The sequence below is a fragment of the Oryx dammah genome, unplaced genomic scaffold (assembly GCF_014754425.2).
Source record: "Oryx dammah isolate SB20612 unplaced genomic scaffold, SCBI_Odam_1.1 HiC_scaffold_12, whole genome shotgun sequence".
In the NCBI taxonomy this organism is placed as follows: domain Eukaryota; kingdom Metazoa; phylum Chordata; class Mammalia; order Artiodactyla; family Bovidae; genus Oryx; species Oryx dammah.
The window spans coordinates 45971982-45994516 of record NW_024070196.1 but is presented as its reverse complement, the minus strand read 5'-3'; the positions used below and the strand labels follow the sequence as shown (position 1 = coordinate 45994516).

General features: G+C 43.8%; 1 protein-coding gene across 1 annotated transcript in view; it reads right to left on the bottom strand.

Moving 5' to 3' along the window:
- Positions 1–7351, bottom strand: part of RIMBP2 (RIMS binding protein 2) — a 130032-nt gene extending 122681 nt beyond the window's left edge. Inside the window, exon 1 of the mRNA XM_040251596.1 lies at positions 7266–7351. The gene's annotated coding sequence lies outside the window, so the exon portion shown is untranslated. The remainder of the gene's footprint in view (positions 1–7265) is intronic.
- Between the last annotated feature and the right edge of the window lie 15184 nt (positions 7352–22535).

The window sequence follows — 22535 nt, the reverse complement described above, 5'->3', positions numbered from 1 at the left end:
CTCTCTGATCTGACCTGTTACCATCCACCATGCTCAGTCACTTTGGCCTCTTTTAATCCCTTGAACAAGCCAAGCTTATTCCTGCCCCAGGGCCTTTGAATGAGCTGTTACCATTGCGGCACCTCCCACTCCACCCCAACTCTCTGCTCATCAATTATGTCACTCCAGACAAGCCCTTGAGGTACTGATATCCTCCCTACTTGTCTGTCTTCGTCACCCTCGCCATTTTCCCCTGCTTTATTTTCCATGGGCATTTATCACTATGTGAAATTATCATATGAGCAGTTTACATTTTTTCTCAGCGTTGCGCCTCATCAGAATGTAAGGTCCGATGGGACCAGAATTTTCTTTAGTGATCCAATTTCCTGTTGTCAGAGCAGAGAAGTAGAACGAATAGCCAAAGCCCATGTAAGTCAGGTATTTCCAAGAAACTCAAACTCATACTTTGTAGGGAAGCTGACTTGGGTTTCAGGCTCCGTTTGCCGGCCTCATTTATTTCCGTATATTTAGTTATTATCCAGCCCCTTATAAGAGCACAGGGGGTCGGGAATCATCCCTCCAGGGGCACCGCCCAGGGCTTTGGTCAAGAATAGCCAATTCCCTTTCTGTTTTATCATAGGTTATATATATATATATATATATACACATTTTTTTTAATTGGAGGATAATTGCTTTACAGTGTTGTGTTAGTTTCTACCATGCAACAGCCATGAATCAGCTAGCTATAGGGACACATATATCCCCTCCCTGTTGAGCCTCCCTCCCATCCACCCATCCCACCCCTCTAGGTCATCCTAGAACAACAGCTGAGCTCCCTATGATAAACCATGATGGAAAAGACTATTAAAAACAGAATACATATATGTAATGTAATCATTTTGCTGTATAACAGGAATTAAAAACATTGCAAATTAACTATACTTCAATAAAAATAAATAAAAAGATTTTTAAAAACATTAAAATAATAGTCGATCCCCAACCAGCAGGCAGACCACAACCCAGAAGTGAATCTGGGAACTGACTGGCAGCCGCCAGACCTGTGCTTCCACAGGGACGTTGCCAACGGCGGACAGAACAGATGGACGTTAGAGGGTCAGGCCCACCCCAAAATCCCATTTACCCCACATGGAGCTAAAATGGTGTGCTTTTGTTGTACCTTATATTGTGTTCGTTGTAGTAACAACAGAAAGCGATTGTTGGTGGGAAAAAAAAGCACCAAGTTTTATTTGTCTTGAAGACAGTGCTTTACAGGATAGCTGAGGATGAGCAAGAATCTGCAGAGGACTTCTGGGCCACTAGAAGGCTCTGCAAGTTGTTGGTGCTTGTGCTTTAATACATCAATTACACTTCATCTCATGCCACGATTGTGGTTTTGCATTTCTTTGACTTAAAGTTTCTCCATCATGTCCCCTTTATGGTCACAATTATGGAATGATTAAGGTCACTTCCCTGGTTTGCAACAGTGAAAAGAAAGTTTGTTGGTTAGGAGGGATGAGGTAGACAAAGGGATTGATTGGGGACAGGGGTGGACTGAGATAGGCTAAATTAAAACCCATAAAGAAGTCCACATCCTAATCCTGGAGCCTGTGAATGTTGCCTCATATGCAAAAAAGACTTGGAAGGAGAAATTAAGGATTTTGAGATTGTCCTGGATTATCTTAGTGGCTCCAGTGTAGTAATGACAAGGGTCCTGATGAGAGGAATGCAATATGAGGATGCTACCTTGCTGGCTTTGGAGATGGAGGAAGGGCCCAGGGGCCAAGGAACGAGGGCACCTCTAGAAGCTGGAAGACATGAGAATGTGCTTCTCTCCTGGAGCCTGCAGAAGGAGTGCAGCCCTGCAGACACCTTGATTCTAGGACTTCTGACACTAACCAGTCCGGTTCCATCGTTTCCACAATATAGAAAGGAGATGCAAAAGGTAGTGTTGAAAACATGAGCTTAAACTGGTCTTGGAAATCTCAAAAACTAACCTCACCCATGAAAAAATGCTGTTTGTGGTAATCTCCACTCTCCCGGACTTCCCTGGTGGCTCAGATGGTAAAGAATCTGCCTGTAATGCACGAGACCTGGGTCCCATTCCTGGGTCAGGGAGAGCCCCTGGAGGAGGGCATAACAACCCACTTCAGTATCCTTGCCTGGAGAATCTCATAGGCAGAGGAGCCTGGTGGGCTACAATCCATAGGGTCACAAACAGTTGGACACTACTGAAGCAACTTAGCACGCATGCCCCCACATACTGAATGAGAAAGTGGCCTGAACCTCCAACTGATTATAAGAATGGCTAGCCAGTTTGGGGAGAATTTAATGGGCTCCTTTGAACCCAAGTGAGTAAAAAATTTGGAATCTTTTTTTTTTTTTTTAAGTTGGGTTTGCAGGCATCAGGGGCACTGACCCATCCTTTGCACTTTGTCCTGAATTCCTGGTTCATTTGTTTCATTCCACAGGTAGGCCTGCCCAGTAGAATTTAACTCAATATTCTAAATAGTTCAGTAACCAATTTTGCACCTAAGAGGCAATCCCTTCTGGGCAGGCTTCAGGGAAGACACTGACCCTGTATCCCTGTACATTAATAATTAAGAGCTCTGATCATTAATTTTGCATACTTAATCAAGGCTACTGAAAAGCAGATTGCAAATCCATCCTGAGTCAGCTGTGGGAATTGGGAATTCCCAGACTTCTTCCAGAGAACCAGATGAAACACTTCTTTGTGTTTCTATAGGTCTCAGGGGTTCCACCCCAATGGATCTGGTGCTGTGGTTGAATTCTTTCACCACCAACATGAACCAACCCAGCCCTTATGCCTCCCCAAGTTACCCTGGGACACAGACACTGGTCTCCCAAGGCAGTCCTTCAGGACCTGCTGTTTCCCACGGTGACTCCCCTGAAGACACCCTGCTTGGGCACCCCAAGGGAACACCCAGCCCTGTAAGCCTGGGAAGGGGCAGGACAAATATGATGTCTATGGCACCACCAGGCTCCCCACCTCCTCTCTGCAAGCTCTGCTATTCCAGTCTGTGCCTGTGAGTCACGGCATGCCTTCACACCCCCTGCAATGCCGAGGGGAGCTCATTTTCTGGGCCTTGAAGCTTTGCTTAAAAGGTCAAGATGTGAAGGCAGCAGGGGAAGGAGTTTCAAACTTTAATGAAAAAAAGTATGTCAATTTTGGTGAGAGTTCTATGCGAGCAGGGGTGCCCATCAGGGCGCCAGGTGAGCCAGGTTTGGGAATGAGATGCTGGTGATGCTTGACCCCAGGACCCCACCCCGCCACCACTGACCATAGGTGACACCACCACTGGGCTCCTCTGGCTCTGCCCTCACCAAGGAGGACTTGCACTCCGGGTGCAGGAGCCTAGCTGGGGAGCAGACAGATGCCCGCATGGAGTGAACTTAGTGAAAGCGAGGAAGTCATTCTAGGATCCACCCTCCCTCCAGCCAACTCCCTCCAGCCCTGTGGTTAGTTTGTTTCTGATGCCCAAAACATCACCATTATTTTTCATTTCTGTTTTTGTTCAAGTAAAAAGATGCTGGGGCTGAGAAGGTCACCAAGCCTCATTATGGATTCGCACCTCAGGGTGCATGGGTTTATCAGAGCCTTTCCTGAGAGCAGGTTTGGAAAGGAAAGAGGACAGAAAGCAAAGGGGCTGGCAGGAATATGGAGGAAGGGATTTAAAGGGAGAGTTGGAGTCGTACTGAAAGCACATCTTTTTGATAAAATGACGGTAAAATACACATAACGTGGGGCTTTCTGGTGGCTCAGATGGTAAAGAACTTGCCTACAATGCAGGAGACCTAGGTTCGATCCCTGGGTTAGGAAGATCTCCTGGAGAAGGAAATAGCTACCCACTCCAGCATTCTTGCCCGGAGAATCCCACGGACAGAGGAGCCTGTTGGGCTGCATCCATGGGGTCACAAAGAGTCGGACACAACTGAGTGACTAACACACACGACATCAAATTTACTGTCTTAATGTTTTCGAGTGTACAGCTCAGTGGCATGAAGTATGCTCACACTGTTGTGGAACCATCACCCATCTCCACAACTTTTCATCTTCCCAAACTGAAATTCTGTCCCCCTTAGACACTAACTCCCCCTCCTCCTACCCTAGCCCCTGCTTCCCCCTACCCTACTTTTCTGTCTCTATGAATCTGACTCCTCTAGGGACTTTATATAGAGTGGAATCATACAGTATTTGTCCTTCTGGACTGGCTTATTTCACTGAACATAATATTGTCTTCAAGCTTCATCCATGTTGCAGTAGGTGTCAGAACTTCCTTCATTTTAAGGTTGAGTAATAATAGTCCATTGTGTGTATATATAATTAATTCCCAGGTGGCACTAGTGGTAAAGAATCCACCTGCCAATGCAGGAGACTTAAGAGACGCAGGTTCAATCCCTGGGTTGAGAAGATCCCCTGGAGGAGGGCATGGCCTCCTGCTCCAATAGGGTTGGCCAAAAATTTCGTTAGGGTTTTTGGTAAGATGTTATATTAAAAAAAATCTACCCATATATGTACACACACACACACACACACATATATATATACTGCATCTTATATAACATTTGTTGATATTCATTCATAGATGGTCACTTGGGTTGCTTCCATCTTTTGGCTATTGTGAATAATACTGCTATAAAAACGAAAGGACAAATATCTCTTCTCCCTGATGTTCAAGCTGGTTTTAGAAAAGGCAGAGGAACCAGAGATCAAATTGCCAACATCCGCTGGATCATGGAAAAAGCAAGAGAGTTCCAGAAAAACATCTATTTCTGCTTTATTGACTATGCCAAAGCCTTTGACTGTGTGGATCACAATAAACTGTGGAAAATTCTGAAAGAGATGGGCATACCAAACCACCTGACCTGCCTCGAGAAATCTGTATGCAGGTCAGGAAGCAACAGTTAGAACTGGACATGGAACAACAGACTGGTTCCAAATAGGAAAAGGAGTATGTCAAGACTATATATTGTCACCCTGCTTATTTAACTTCTATGCAGAGTACATCATGAGAAACGCTGGACTAGAAGAAACACAAGCTGGAATCAAGATTGCTGGGAGAAATATCAATAACCTCATATATGCAGATGACACCACCCTATGGCAGAAAGTGAAGAGGAGCTAAAAAGCCTCTTGATGAAAGTGAAAGAGGAGAGCGAAAAAGTTGGCTTAAAGCTCAACATTCAGAAAACGAAGATCATGGCATCTGGTCCCATCACTTCATGGGAAATAGATGGGGAAACAGTAGAAACAGTGTCAGACTTTATTTTTTTGGGCTCCAAAATCACTGCAGATGGTGACTGCAGCCATGAAATTAAAAGACGCTTACTCCTTGGAAGACAAGTTATCACCAACCTAGATAGTATATTCAAAAGCAGAGACATTACTTTGCTGACTAAGGTCCATCTAGTCAAGGCTATGGTTTTTCCAGTGGTCATGTATGGATGTGAAATTTGGACTGTGAAGCAGGCTGAGCGCCGAAGAACTGATGCTTTTGAACTGTGGTGTTGGAGAAGACTCTTGAGAGTCCCTTGGACTGCAAGGAGATCCAACCAGTCCATTCTGAAGGAGATCAGCCCTGGGATTTCTTTGGAAGGAATGATGCTAAAACTGAAACTCCAGTACTTTGGCCACCTCATGCGAAGAGTTGACTCATTGGAAAAGACTCTGATTCTGGAGGGATTGGGGGCAGGAGGAGAAGGGGACGACAGAGGATGAGATGGCTGGATGGCATCACGGACTCGATGGACGTGAGTCTGAGTGAACTCCGGGAGTTGGTGATGGACAGGGAGGCCTGGTGTGCTGCGATTCATGGGGTCGCAAAGAGTCAGACACGACTGAGCAATGGATCTGATCTGATCTGAATCCTGTTTTTCATCTTTTGGGGTATATCTCCAGAAGTGAAATTGCTGGCTCATGGAGTAATTCTATTCTTAATTTTTTAAGGCTCTGCCATCCTGTTTTCCATGGTCACCACCCCATTTTATATCCCACCAGTGGGGCACAACGGCTCCAATTTCTTCACATCCTCTCCAACACTTCTTATTTCCTGAAAAGCAGATTTTTTCTTCTTAAAAAAGGCGGGGGGAGGGGTCAAGCAGGAAGGCAGGAAAAGAAGTGTAAAATAAAGAAAGCTCTATTTTTATAGTAAATTGTTAGGACTCAGTTATTCTTTCAAATAAACATTCTGTAATTATGGAAGGTTAAGCAATTAGCTATTTCAAACCACCAACTGATAACTAATATTCACCGAGTATCTACGATGTTTCCTGAGATAGGTACTGGGGATACTGTGATGAATAAAATGGCAAAGACCTCTGTTACCTAGGAGCTGACATTATTGCAGGGTGGACAGACAGACACATAAGTGAAGGTGTGATCAACCAACAAAGCGATGAGACACATAAGAAGATAAAAGCTGAGGGAAGCCACATAATTAAAGGAAGGGGATGGGTAGCTGGAGGCAGTGAAGATCTAGCTGAGGAGGCAACTCACCATGAAGAGCAAGAGGCTGATGGCTATTTGAAAAGGAGGGAGCAGAGGTCTAAGCAGAGAAAGTCATGGCACACTGAGACCAGCTTGGTGGTCTGAGGAGCAAAAAGAAGGTCAGCGTGAACAGAACTTCAGGAATCAAAGATGGAGAGGCAGATGACAAGGCTGAGCAAGACGGCAGCCACAGGGAGGAGTCTTGTTATTTTGGGAGAAGGTTTTTCCTCCAAAGAGCAACATAGTCTGGTTTGAGTCACTCTAGATCATGCTGGAAACTGATTGTAGGACATGAAGAAGGGAGGTAGGCAGGCCAATTAGGAGACTGTTTCATCATTCAGGCAGGAGAAAATGGCAGCCTGTGCTTGTGGGACACAGTGGGATTGGAAATGGGAGAGCTTCGGGCTGTCGGAGAGTGAGGTGTAAAGGAAGCATAAAGGAACACTCAGAGCACGTAGGCCTGAGCAGTTGGAGGGATGGCCATTTACTGGGATGAGAAAAACTAGGAGAGGCAATGGTTTGGTGGAGAGGACATGGGAAGTTTTGTTCTGGCCCCTATGTGACTGAATAGACCTCTACATGGGGATGCCTAACAGACAGCAAATGAGACACTTCTCTAGGGCTTTGTGCAGTGGCCACGTGATGAAATAGAAGAGGTATGACCAGGGTCCCAGTCACTCTCGCTTGGGTGGAGTTCAGTGAGTCATCCCTTTCCACCTTCCCTGGGCTCCTCCCTGACACCCCAGCTCCCAGTGGCCTGTCGATGGTGGTGGCCAGTTACCTTGTCGAGCTGGCGGGCCCTTGCGGGAAGGCCTGCATAATGGGGCCTCAGGCGATGGTCTCCTTGGGCAGCTTCCTTAAGTGCATTTTCCTAGAACAAAAGGAAAGGGCATCGTGAGATGACATCCTAACACAGGGATGGGGGTGAAGGGTTCTAATTTGAAATCAGATTGGGGTTGGGTGTGATTCTGTGATTCACAAGCCTTGTGGTGTGGGATGCGTTTCTTTTCCTCTTTCCAAACCATGAGTTTCCAACTCTATAAAAACGGGAGGAGTGATACTTTACGATGATGTTATGAGTGGATAATAAAATAATATCCATAAAGCCTGTAGGGAAGTGTCCAGAAGATAAATCACATCTGATACACTGTGTGCTGACCTGCACTGTACCCTTGAGTCCTAAAGAGGCAACGGAACTGCTCTTCATCTGGAGTTTATGTCAAGCTCTGACCTGCCCCCTTTCCTCACAAGCACTGCTCCAAATATATTGCCATAATAAACAATACAGAAAACACTTAGAGGTTTGTCTTGCTCAAAAAGAAGGCAAAAAAAAAAATAGATGAGGACTATGGAAGGCTGGAGCACATGTCATGAGTGGAACTCCTGGGACTCTCCAGATTCTAAGTCCAGAAAATTCTGAGTCCTCTCCTCTGCCTAATTTTCCAGGCAGAAAAAATTAGGAGTCCAATTATGTTAGGCTATGAAGAAGTGAAAGTATCCTACCTGAGGCTAGAGACTTGAGCCAAGGTACTGCCTGAACCAAGGCTGAGGTCAAGTCCCCAACTCCCAAAGAAGGCTGCCCAGAGCTCTGGCACAGACAAGGTATTTCAGTGGAGAGGCAGGGAGACCAGACCCACTGGCTCAGTGGTATCACCTGTGCAGGAACTCTGAGCTACCAATAATAGAGCCCAATTCAAGACCAGGAGCACCCATGGGACGGTACAGAATGACAAAGAAGTGAAACAAGAGCCGAGAGTGATCGCAGACAAGGAAAGAGAGATAGGGGGTAAAAATCTCCCATAAAAGATGAGTCTGAAAACAGAAATTGCAAAACACAGAAAGAAAACTCACACTGCTAAAGAGATTTAACAAAATCAGTAACCAGGATGAACTGACTCCAAAAGAAATAAAAATAATGAAGTGACCTGAAAATGATGCATCAGTGAGCAAGCTGAGGGTTCTCACAAAGATAAAGAATGACACCCATTAAAAAGCACGAGGAAGAAGCAACGCGGACAATTAGTGTCCCACGGAGGGAGGTGGCAGCAACAGCCACCTGCAGTCAGGTCTGCAGGTTTCTTTGCTGGATTCTTCAAGTGTGTTCTCTGTTCATCTCCTAAGTGAGTTCCTATCTGGGGATCACCCACATCTGAATTGACTTGGGAATCTCCTTTGTAATACTTCAAGAGGTCTGAACTTGGGCTCATTCACACTCACGATAAGAAAGGAACAGGAACCATAGGGTTACAGACACCTCCCACAAGGAGAAAGGGTCCTCCTGCTGTTTTCAGGTCCTATATTTCAGTCAAGCCCCTTACCCTAGGCCGCAGTCATTACCGTCTCCTCCCCTTATGGCATCTTCTGTGTTTGGTTCTGGAGAACAACAATCCCCAGCCTATGAGAAACTGCTTCCCTCCTCTGAGATGTTCCCAAACGCACAAATTCATTTCCCCCTTTTATACATAAAGCAACCACAATGTAATCCCCTGCCGGCTCCTTAGGGGACCTGGAGACATTGTGGGATATCCCACATGAGAACCACTGGCAATCACAACGGATAGATACACTCACCCAAACCCCTCACTCTACCTTGGAAGTCTTGGATACCCCAAGGTGAAATAAAGGCAGCCATGTCTCAGAGAGAAACTTGTCTCAGGAGAAACTATTTTTCTTTAAAGCAGGAGTTGATATTACTGTATTATTTTTTAAAGATTTTTTTTAACGTGGGCCATTTTTAAAGCCTTTATTGAATTTGTTACAATATTGCTTCTATTTTATGTCTTGGGTTTTTGGCCATGAGTCATGTGGGATCTTAACTCCAGGCGAGGGATTGAACCCATACCCCCTGCATTGGAAGGTGAGGTCTTAACCCACTGGACAGCTAGGGAAGACTCCAGGAAAAACTTTAAGGAGGGGTTAAAACGTCAGTCCTGAGGTCATTCTGCCTAAATACAAACTCCAGCTGGTTCACGTGTAAGACCTATGACCTCAGGCGGGTTGCCTGGTATCTCTACACTCTCTAAGATGGAAGGATGTGAAAGCACGTACTCAGCAGCCATTGGGAGGACTAAATGAGATGGTTCTCCTGGAGTCCCGAGCATTTCCCTGCACACGACGGCGGCTCAATCAGGGGTCACCTTCCCTGCTGGAGGCACCACTCTCAATCTGCACACCTTCCACAATCTGCCATAACCACTCACTCAGTTCCTGCCATCACCTTCCTCTGCCCCTCCCCTAGAAGAGTGGACTGCAAGAAGGCAACATCGGGAAGAGAAGCAGGGCTGGCTCTTTCATTCAGTTTTCTGGTGGTTGTAGGAAAGTTGCATTCATCAATTTCATCTCTGTTCCATCTCAGTGATTCAAGGTCAGCTGCTTAACCTGACAAAATCAATCTTCAGGAGAAAAAAGCCCAGGATCTAAATCCAGTCCAGGAAGCACTGATCCAGAATATCACCAGGTAAAAGGGGAGGGAGGGGTGTACATGGCCATCTCTTCCCCAAAATTGGTCCAAGCATGAATCTGCACTCGGGGTACCACTTACTGTACCGGTTCTTCCACCTCAAGGAACTAGAAACAGAAAGAGCTGCTGAGAAGCAAACTCAACCCCAAACAATTCTCTGCTCCATAGCAAACAGTTTAGCAGAGGCCAAACCCCCTCACACAGTGATGCTGAAAGAACCTATTCAGCACCCAACATGTCCAGGTAAAAGCCCAGAGAAGAGTGAAGAAAGACGCCACTTGAGCTATACGGACTATGTGATTTACTTGCCAAATTATAGCATCTCATTTATCCAGCATTGTCATTTAGCCCTCAAAAAGCCCAGAGGTGGGCATGGGGCAGGGGGACACATGGGGCCTTGCCCTCAATGCCGCAGTGACAGCAGACAGTGGTCCTCCCAGCCAGGGCACGGATGCTCCTCAGACATGCATGTTTCTTGGATTGCTTAGAGGAAAATCCAGAAAATGCCTACTGCTCAGGCTTCCAGTCCCATGAAGATGCTGAGAAGTAGGAAGACTTACCCTGGAAGCTTTCATCATTGACACCGTGCAGGACCAGAGCTGCCCACCCGGGGAAGCTGTCACCGCTCCAACGAAATCTAGCCTTTCTGGATTAATCAGCACCACCCAGAAAGGGCCGCTAAGCAAGAGATAGAACACCTTACATACTGGTCGCATGCTTGAGACCAGAAGGCCCCCCAAAGATGTGGGCTTTTAGTTGCAACACGACAAAATGAGACTCGCCAACAGGCGCGGGTGCACGAGCTATGACAATTCACAGGAGAAGGAGGAGGAGGAGGAGGATGGGGTGGACTTAATATAATCTGACATTCCTGCTGAGTAACGAGGCTTTTCACAGCCTGGGGTAAAGGCGGCCGGTCACACCAGCGCCCAGATCACAGGTGTGCACACACACCTCCCTGCCACAGAGTGATCTGTGCCCCTCTGGCACCTCCTGTGCCAGGGGTTTGACACTGTTGACTACTGGGCACATCCGAGGACCCAGGAATTGAATCTGACAGCACACGCCCACTGCCTGGAGATGCAAAGCCAGTGACTCATGCATCACCAGGACTGTGATAACAAAGAACTTTCCGAGCACCAGCTGTATGAAATCACCCTCTAAGCTCCATCTTCTTGACCTGAAATAATGATTGTGAAGAGAGGAAAACCAGCCTCTGTGTAACTGTTCGCTTCCTGGGAAATGGTCCAGCTTCCCTGTCCTTGGGAGACTCTCAGCATCATGCTGGGAGCAGACCAGATCTTGGATACTTTACATTTAAAGCCATCCAGGTAAGAGGACTTAGGATTCACCAAACAGTGCGAGACAGGGTCTACCCTGTAGAAATCAAAATGCACGATTTTTTTAAAATCTAGTTATCTGTAACCACAGAATAGAAAAGGGCTTGGTCTTTATTTCCACTTTGCAGATAAACATTTGGAGGTTAGGATGAACTCCCAGCAGGCTGATGAGAGAGCTCTGGCATCTGAGCTGAAGAATTCTGAGGCCAGTGACCCCTGAAGCCTGAGTCATGGGATTAAGTGCAAACTCCCAGTGAGACTAAAGGGAGGACCCAGGACAGAGTGAGAGAAACAGAGATGTTAAAACAGGCAGAAGAAGGGGCCCCTGCAAAGCGATGGTCAGGAGTGATGGGAAACAAGTGTGTGACGCCCTAGAAGCTGAGGAAGCAAGACTTGACAATGACGGTCCCCAGCATCTCTTGTTGCCCAACCCAGGTGAGGACCGAAGACGTTTAGTGGTTGAGGCACTGAAAGTGTTTCCCATGGCCTCCAGGAGAGGTGCTGAGAGAGAATCTTCCTACACTGTTGGTGGGCATGTAAACTGGTGCAGCCACTATGGAAGACAGTGTGGATGTCCTTTAAAAACTAAAAATAGAGTCGCCATATGATCCATCAATCCCACTCCTGGACATATATCTGGAGAAAACCGTAATTCAGAAAGATACATGCACCACAATGTTCAAAGCAGCACTATTTACAATAGTCAAACCATGGAAGCAACCTAAATGTCCATTGACAGATGAGCGGATAAAGATTGGTACATGTGTACAGTGGAATATTACTTAGCCAAAGAAAGAATGTAATAATGCCATTTGCAGCAATATGGATGGACCAAGAAACTATTATACCAAATGAAGTAAGTCAGAAAGAGAAAGTCAAATATCATATGATATCACTTATATGTGGAATCTAAAAAAAATGATATGAATAAACTTACTTACAAAACAGAAGGAGACTCACAGACACAGAAAACAAACTTATGGTTAACAAAGGGGAAAGATAGAGAGGGATAAACTTGGGATTAACATTTACACACCAGTAGCTCAGGCTTCCCTGGTGGCTCAGAGGTTAAAGTGTCTCCCTGCAATGTGGGAGGCCCGGGTTTGATCCCTGGGTCGGGAAGATCCTCTGGAGAAGGAAATGGCAACCCACTCCAGTATTATTGCCTGGAGAATCCCATGGATGGAGGAGCCTGGTAGGCTACAGTCCACGGGGTCTCAAAGAGTCGGACACGACTGAGTGACTGCACTTTCACTTTCAGGTCAGTGGTAAAATCTGCCTGCTAATGTAGGAGATGCGGGAGGCATGAGTTTGATCCCTGGATCAGGAAGATGCCCTGAAGAAGGAAATAGAAACCCACTCCAGTATTCTTTCTTGGAAAACCCCATGGACAGAGGAACCTGGTGGGCTACAGTCATGAGCTTGCAAAGAGTCAAACAGGACTGAGCTACTGAACAACAATAAATGTATGAAATAGAAAACAACACGGATCTACTGTATAGCACAGGGAACTATATTCAATATCTTATAATAACCTATCATGGAAAAGCATCTGAAAAAGAATAAATATATATATTTAACTGTATCACTTTGCTGTACACCTGAAACACTGTAAATCAACTATATTCAATTTTTTAAGTTTTTAAGAATTTTTAAAATAAAATAAAAATAAAAAGAAAGATGCTGAGGAGGGACTAGCAGAGGTCGCCTTGTGACTGATGGGAGAGAAAGAGGTCCAGAAACTGAGAGGTGATAGTTCTTGGAAGAATATTGGGTTGAAAAGGAGGAGTGAGACAAAGATGAACCTCCTAGGGACACGGGCGACGATGGGAAAGTGAAGATACAGGCTTTGGAAGCAGCAGTGTGGGAGGTAACAAAAACCAGCGACTCCATCTTTCCACTGCAAGTAAATGGATGTTGGAGGGGATAGACCCTCCAGGGAAATCCAGTTTCAGCTGCAGGCAGTCATGCTCACACAAGCAGCAGGAGATGAAAACAGGCGCACTGGGAAATAGCAAGGGGCAGGAGAGGATCACAAAGCACTTTGGGGATGAGAGCGCTTGAGGGGAGATGAATGAACATTCAATTTCGCTGCAGCTGCGATTCATGGAGCTTCTACTCTGAACAGGGAGCTGATCTAAGTCCTTTGCTTTCTTCTTTCTAAAAGCTCATCCAATTCTCATAACATCCTATGAGGTGGACATTGCTATCCCCACTTGGTGCATAAGGGAACTAAGGCACCAAGAGTTAAGTAACCTGAATAAGTAGCCTCCACGTAGCAGGTGAAGGAGAGGGATTTGAGCTCAGGTGGGGATGCTCATGAGCACTGGACCACACTGATCCCCGCACCCCCAACACCCTGCATTCTTTTTCTGAAGAACAAGGTCCTGTAGCTCTCCTGGTCCTGAGAGCTGTCAATGGGCTCAGAAATGCCTCCAGTTAAGAGGAGTGGGGATTCTGAGAGACCTGGGACAGTGTTCCTCAGGCTGAGGGCTGCAGATACAGTCTTGGGGGTGGTCTATGAAAAAAAATGGTATTTTTTGTGAAATCTGAAAAGAATAAACATGAGCATATTCTGTGCCTCCTTATCACTCAGTACTGTTTTTAAAGGATTTATTATTTATTTATTCGGCTGTGTTGGGTCTTAGCTGTGGCATGTAGATTCAGTCACAGCATGTGGACCTAGTTCCCTGGTCAGGGATTGAACCCAAGCACCCTGCACTGGGAGCCTGGAGTCTTAGCCACTGGGCCACCAGGGAAGTCCCCATACTAAATTTTAATGTCTGCATTTGTGTGAGTGTGTGAGTGAGTGTCTGTGTGTGTGTCTGCACTGACTTGAAGAATTACTATCTTGACTGCCCCAAGATAATGAAAAGATAACAAAGTCTAATGTAAATGGTGTTTTAATGCACAGTGAAAGCCACACACCTTCACGTGTGCTTAAGAATCAAAGATTTTGTAGGAGTTTGAAAGAGATCAGCAGTAGGAACGTTGAATCAACTTTCAGGCAACTGTCAAAGGGCATTATACTTACAAAAAAAATTCAGTTTAAGTAAAATTGTATCATCTGACACATTAAGTTACAATAAGTTTGGATCTTGAAATTTATTGTCTTCACTCATTTGTTTCTTTCTAATCTGTTCATTCATGTTGGCTTTATGGTTTAGAAAAGCTGTAAACATTTATAAACTAGTTTTATCACTGGGCACATGTCATTACATTATGAATTATAAACACATAATCATATTATGTTCAAATATACTAAAGGCTATGTTGCGTAATGTGCAAGTCTAATAAAATCATATGTAAGAATGATGTAATCATCAATTATAATAATATACAGTAAAAACAATTAAAATCAACACTGGGATATGCTTGAGAATATTTTTCTTTCTGAATGGTCTTCCTGAGTGGTTCTAGGCTAAAGGCGTGGGCAGGGAAGATGAAGTGACTGGAAAAGAGGAAGGCAAGAAAGGGAACAGTGAGTATGACAGTGAGCCTAGGGTGAGAGCCGCAAGGAAAGGGGGAAGGGAGAAATACAGAGTGGAAGGCGCTGCCTCTGCTCCTGTCCAGGGTCCTGACCATTGCTGAGCCCCACTCCTGCTCCCTGTGGTCTAGGCCCGGGACAGCTCTCGAAGTCATCACAGGCTTTGGAGAAAACGTTGGAATTCAGAGGACCTGGGTTTGCTACCTAATTCTAACATATACCAAGTGTGGTTCTGGGCAAATTCTTTAATGCTCTGTGCATTCCTGGCAATTTAAATGAGATACAAAATAGATAACTAATAAGAAACTTCTGTATAGAACAGGCAATTCTACTCAAGACTTTGTATTGGCCTACATATGGGGAAAGAATCTAAAAAAGAGTGGATCTATGTATATATATAAATGATTCACTTTGTTCTCTACCTGAAATAACACAACATTGTAAATCAACTATACTCCAATATAATTTTTTTAAGAGATAATGCATATAAGCACACTTCGCAATCTGTAAAGGGCAATTTGAATGTGAACAATTGTTTTGCCAATAAAAGGGCTGCCTCTGTTTTCCTATAATGCTCTGGGATTCAGGGCAGGGAGAGACAAATCTGCATCTCCAAGTCCCCTTCTGCATTCAGAAAAATCCATAAATGTGCATTTGCTTTCACTATGATACATGCAATTCCTTGACCTGTTTGATATTCAGGCATCGTCCATATGCCAATAATGCAATTACAGAGAAGCATACTATGCCATTTAAAAGCTATTTTTCTAATATAGGTTAGAGACCAGCTGAAATGGAAAAATATAACACACTAAGCAGGTTCTAATGTAAGTTCATGACCTAGAGAAACATTTGCATTTGAAAAAAGGCTTCTCTCAGTAATTGTATTTCATTAATTTATAAGTACCTACAATGTGCTAGGGTTTCCCTGGGAGCTCAGTTGGTAAAGAATCTGCCTGCAGTGCAGGAGACCCGGGTTCAGTCCCTGGGTCGGGAAGGTTCCCTGGAGAAGGAAATGGCAACCCACTCCAGTATTCTAGCCTGGAAAATGCTATGGACAGAGGAGCCTGGCTGGCTATAGTCCATGGGGTCACAAGAGTTAGACACAACTTAACAACTAAACCACCACAACAATGTGGGCTTGGTCCTACTAATGTTTGTTAAAAATAAATTTAGTGAAACTGATGCTTGGTTCCCATTGGTCACTATCATCAGAACCCAGGCTGCCTCCAAAGATGGCTCTTCTCTACCAAAACCGGTGGGATTGTGTTACAGAGGAGAGCCAATTTTGACTCCATGTTGGATCTGTTTCTTTTACTTTAACTTTTGCTTCCCATTGTTTTTGTTCACTAATAGGATACTGTTCATACATAATGGTCTGCCTCAGGGAACCTTGCCCCTCTGCCTGAATGTTAAACCAAAATGCTTTTGTTCAGGATCCTGTCCACCTATGGATGACTACAGGAAGGAAGTTTAAACAGAACTACCATATAACCCAGTAATTCTGCAGGAGGAGAGGGGTGATAGAGGATGAGATGGTTGGATGGCATCACCAACTCAATGGACATGAGTTTGGGTGAACTCCGGGAGTTGGTGACGGACAGGGAAGCATGGTGTGCTGCGGTTCATGGGGTCAAAAAGAGTCGGACATGACTGAGTGACTGAACTGAACTGAAAGCTATGGTTTTTCCAGTAGTCATGTGCGGATGGGAGAGTTGGACCATAAAGAAGGCTGAGAGCCAAAGAATTGAAGCTTTCAAATTGTGGTGCTGGAGAAGACTCTTGAGAGTCCCTTGGACAGCAAGAAGATCAAATCAGTCAATCCTAAAGGAAAGCAACCCTGAATATTAATTGGAAAGACTGATGCTGAACCTGAAGCTCTAATACTTTGGCCACCTGATGCAAAGAGCCAACTCATCGGAAAAGCCCCTGATGCTGGGAAAGACTGAAGGCAGTAGGAGAAGGTGGCGACAGAGGATGAGATGGTTGGATGGAATCACTAACTCAACAGACATGAGTTTGAGCAACCTCTTGGAGATAGTGAAGGACAGAGAAGTCTGGTGTGCTGCAGTTCATAGAGTCACAAAGAGTTGGACAAGACTTAGCAACTGAACAACAAGAACAAGGATATATACCCAAAAGAATTGAAAACAGATGTTCAAAGAAATGCTTGTGCATATATGTTCACAACAGTGCTATTCGCAATGCCCCAAAGATAAAAACAACCCAGAGAGATGGTCACATAAACGAAATGCAGTCTCTCCAATGAATGGCATATCATTCAGCCATAAAAAGGAATGAAGTCCTGACATACACTACAAGGGGGATGAACCTTGAAAACAGCATGCTAAGTGAAAGAAGCCAGACATGAAAGGTCACAGACTGTATATGTCTGACATGAAATATAAAAAATAGGTAAACCCTCAACTTTAAAAAATTTGTTACCAGTCCCTCCAGCAACAGAACTTGAAGTGCTATGAGAGAAGAAAGTTATTCCCCAATCATTTCTCCATGAGGTTCTCCTGTTACAAGAGTCTCTCTCTCATGGAGAGCCAATTCAGACACTGGTCTCCTAGGTGCAAATAATGTTGCATTTGGTCCCCAACCAAGAAGCAGCAGACTCCACTAGTGCTAGAGGAAAAAGCTGAGACCTCTTCCTGCCAAAGGGACTTTCAGAGACACTTTTTCTACACTTGACTTCGGGATAACCTGCTGAATTTAGAACCAAATCCCTGCATAAAATGCGACTCTTCCATAGGCTTGTTCCGGGTACACAATGCATAAGAATTTAAAAACCATATCCCACCTACTGCCCTCAAAGAAGTTAAAGATGGCTTGTAATTAAAATATTTATCCAATAGGCAGTTAAGAATAAAAAAGAACCAAATATAGAAAAATGTATTCCAGGAAATCATATCAAGGATTTTACCCATTGATGAAACATCACATTTGAGCACAGGACTTGCCAGCTTGTAATTGGAAGGACAAGTTATCAGAACTTTGTTAATGTAAAAGATGAGCTGCCTAGGATCCTTCTACAAAGAACACAGCAATAAAATATATATGTGTGTCTTTTTAAAAAAGCTTTGGATTTTTCAAGGGGTGGTTTATTATTATTGTTACAAATTGGCACCGCTTCCTCAAGAGCTTTGGCATCCTACACTCCTGCCAATCTAGAGCCTTTCTTTCCTTCACCTCATTTCAAATTCTTGCTCATGGAAACTTTTGAGTTATATGAGCAAATGGAAATAGTGATGCTGCAAACTGGTCCAACCAGGAAGAGTCAGCCTATAAACTTGGGCAAACTGAATAGCCAGTCACACAGTAAGACCAAGTTTCACCCCCAGAAACTGAACACTCTGATTGATTATTAACTAGATTTGCCTTATGACTGAGGGACCTCTGTTGCTGCTGCTACTGCTAAGTTGCTTCAGTCGTGTCTGACTCTGTGTGACCCCATAGACGGCAGCCCACCAGGCTCCTCCGTCCTTGGGATTCTCCAGGCAAGAATATTGGAGTGGGTTGCCATTTCCTTCTCCAATGCATGCCTGCACGCTATGTCGCCTCGGTCATGTCCCACTCTGTGTGACGCTATGGACAGCAGCCCTCCAGGCTCCTCCATCCACAGGATTCTCCAGGCACCTCTAGGTGTTCAAAAATACATATTTGAGTTTAGGTCTAAATGTCTTTTGTTCACATTGTGTTACATCTATTATCATAGAAAACAGATAAAATTCCTTTCCCACCTCATTATTTCTGATATATATATATATTTTTGGCCATGCTGTGAAGCATGCAGGATCTTAATTGCATAACCAGGCACTGAACCTTTGTCCCCTGCAGTGGAAGCGTGGAATCTTAACCACTAGACCACCAGGGAAGTTCCTGGATGTTTCAGATATTTTTAAGTTAGCCTTTTATTTTATAACTAACAGGCAGTATTATATTAGTTTCAAATGTATAGCATAGTGATTTGATATTTTTATACGTCATGAAATAATCACTGCAACAGGATTGGTTATGGTTTGTCATGACACAAAATTCTTACGGCATTGCCAACTCTATTCCCTATGTGCACATCACATCCCTGTGACTTAGTTATTTTATATTTTATAACTGGATGCTTGTATCTCATCTCCTTCATCTATTGCATCAAGCCTCCAAACCCCCACCCTTCTGGCAACCACCCATTTGTTCTCTGTGTCTGTGAGTCTCTTTTTATTTTGTTGTTTGTTCGTTTATTTTTTGAATGTTATATATAAGTGAAATCATACAGTATTTGTCTTCCCCTAACTGACTTACTTCACTTAGTAGGTCCATCCATCTTGCCACAGATGACAAGGTTTCATTCTTTATTTTGGCTGAGTAATATTTCATTGTGTGTGTACCACATCTTCTTTATCCATCCATCTGTTGATGGGTACTTCATTAACTTTTTAGATTGCAGTAAAACACACACATTCTTCAGTTTTAAGAAGTTAACGAAGTTTCCATCAATAGATGGATGGATAGAGAAGATTTTTAGCCTGAAGTAAAATGCACACATGCTTCCCAGGTAGTGCTAGTGGTAAAGATCCTGCCTGAGGCAGGAGACATAAGGGACACAAGTTTGATCCCTGAGTTGGGAAGATCCCCTGGAGAAGGAATGGCAACCCACTCCGGTATTCTTGCCTGGAGAATCCCATGGGAAGAGGAGACTGGCAGGCTATAGTCCACAGGGTCGCAAAGAACTGGACATGACTGAAGCAACTTAGGACACACACAAAACACACACATACACACAAAATCGCACAAATCATAGGTGTACAGCTCTGGTACTTTTTACAAAGTGCAAATATCAGCACACTCATAGCTCAGATCAAGACACAGAACTTTTCAGTAGCTCCAAAATTTCTCTCCTGCCTTCTCCCAATCAAGATTCTCCCAAAAGGTAACCTAATTGTTTTGCCTGCCTGCTAACTTTATATAAATGAATACAAATAATTGACAGAAATAGGGGTGTGTATGAGAGAAAGAGAGATAGGGAGGGAGGGAGAGGCATGAAGAGAGAGAGGGAAAATGGTTTCTGGGACTGGAGGGGAGTTCTTACCCATAGACATTATTTTTGATCAAAAAATCACCCCGTGGTTACTGCCTTCAGAAATGAAGGTGTTCCCAGAATAGGTTGACACTTTTAGTTCCTATACTTAATAATGATTGACTCAATTTATCTCAAAATAGAAGCTCAAGAAGAAAGAGCAAACTCTTGCTTGATTTTATGAATCCTCCTCTGGGAGTGGTTCCCAGAACGGCTTGAGAATTCTATTTAAGCATCAAAAAATTCACAATCAGTGGAACCCTCCTACACCATTGATGGGGATGTAAATTGGTACAGCCACTATGGAAAATAATATCAATGTTCCTCAAAAACTAAAAATAGAACTACCAGATGACCCAGCAATTTCATTCCTATATATTCGAATAAAACTATACTTCAAACAGATACATGCACCCCAAACGTTCATAGCAGCACTATTCACAATAGCCAAGACAAGGAAGCAACCTAAATATCCATGGACAGATGAGTGGATAAAGAAAGATGTGGTCTACATATACAATGGAATAAGAAAGAATGAAATAAAGCCATTTTAGCAACGTGGATGGACCTAGAAAATATCATACTAGGTGAAGTAAGTCAGAAAGAGAAAGAAAAATACCCCATGATACCACTTATATGTGGAATCTGAACTACACACAAACCAAAATATCTATGAAATAAAGACAGACTCATAGACTTATGGTTGCCAAGGGGGACAGTGAGGGATGGGGATGGACTGGGAATTTGGAATTAGCAGAGGCACACCAGCATATATAGGATGGATAGACAAGGTACTGTATAACACAGGGAACTCTATTCAATATCCCACAAGAAACCATAATGGAAAAGAATATGAAAAAGAATATATATGTATAACTGAGTCACTTTGCTGTACAGAAGAAATTAATACAACATTGTAACTTAACTATACCTGAATTAAATTTTAAAAAATTCACAAGCATGCCCCAATTACATGATTGTATGTGGACTTTCATTTATTTGGGCTATTTATGAATTGGCTGGTTTTGGCAATAATCTATCCCCCAGTCCATCTCCACTACTGGAGTCCAATATGATAGCCACCAGCCACATTTGGCTGTTTAATTTTGAAGTTTACTAAAATCAAATAAAATTCCAGAATAGAGCTTAATTACCCTCCTCTTGAATATGGACTGGGCTTAGAGACTTGCTTCCAGAGAATGCATTTCAGAATATGCTTAGAGAAGAACAGTAACTTTGCAGTGGAAGAACCTGGAAGACACCATCTTAACCAAGAGATCAAGGTCACATCACAGTCACATTGTGAGAACATCATCATATTGACATCATAAGCCCCTTGATGTGATGAAATAAGAAAGGTACTTCATATCTGTTGCACTTTCTCCAAAAACCTATAATGCCAACCTAATCGTGAGAAAATCCCAAACTGGGGATATTCTGAGATTCTGAGAAACTGTCAGGAATCTGAGCAGACTAAGAAGCAGGATGACTGGATGCAGTTGTGGAGTCCTGAGTGGGATCCTGGAACAGAGCAATGGGATACTAACCAAGGCAGTCTGTGCCTAGTTGTAGCTACAAATGATGTCAGCTGTAGTTGTGTCTTTGCAAATGTTGGAATAGGTCCATGGAGTACTCCAGGGCAGATAAGAGAGTATGGTTTACCTTACTGACTTTGCTCCTAAAAGTTTTGCCTTCTGCCTCTGTAAGTGACATTCCTAGGGGTAGACTTATCTTCCATGAATCCCATTTGACACTGGTGATGCAGGTTATAGGATGCTGGACTAGGAAGAAGTAATCACATCCAAAGTATGAAGTTAGTGGAGATACAGAAAAAGCAGATTGAGACTTGAGCTCGGAGCCCCCCAGCCCCCCCACCAGCCAGCTGTATTGCTGTCAGCAAATTACTTAACCTCTTCGTTTCCCTGCCTCATCTGTAGAAATGAGCATCATGACCCATATACCCTTGCAAGGTTATTGGGAAGATTGAAATAAACAGCTCATGTGAAAGATCCCGGTAGACATGATAAAGAAAACAAGTGTAAGTTTCTGATGTCCCTGTGCAGAATTCTCATTCCTGGCTGTATAACACATATGGTGTATCTCAAATTTGCAAAAGAAAATCTTTTCCTATCACAAATTCCCCAGCCTCAGGGAAGAGAGGAAGCATCCTGATTTCTTTGGATGGAGGAAATGAAATCACCTCCCTGTCTGGCATGGAGAAGTCATTAGAGGGTCCATGTCTGTGCTCCAGGCTAAGCCCAGATCATTTTTTAAACTTCCCCTTTTGTTCAGGCTGGACTCAAGGTGAGAGTCTTGCTAGTTTCAAGCATATTTGCTCTTACTCTGTTTCTCTCCAGATCAGATATCAACAAATCCATTTTCACTCATGCAGGATCACTAGCCTCCAAGAGCTGACAAAAGCAAAATGCATGCCTGTAGAATCCTTCCATGTGGAGGGGAAAGCCTCAGGATTTCTCAGGATTATACGAGGGAGATTATTCAAAATGGCATCATATGAGTGAAATTGCCCCCAAATGTATTATGTGACCCAAGTCATCTAAATAGTCATCCGCATTTAAAACTGGGAAATTAAACATTTAAAAATGAATATTTACATTTTGTGGTGAGAAAAATTAGACACTTTGACAATCCTGGGTCTACATTTCCATATGGCCACACTTAGTCAT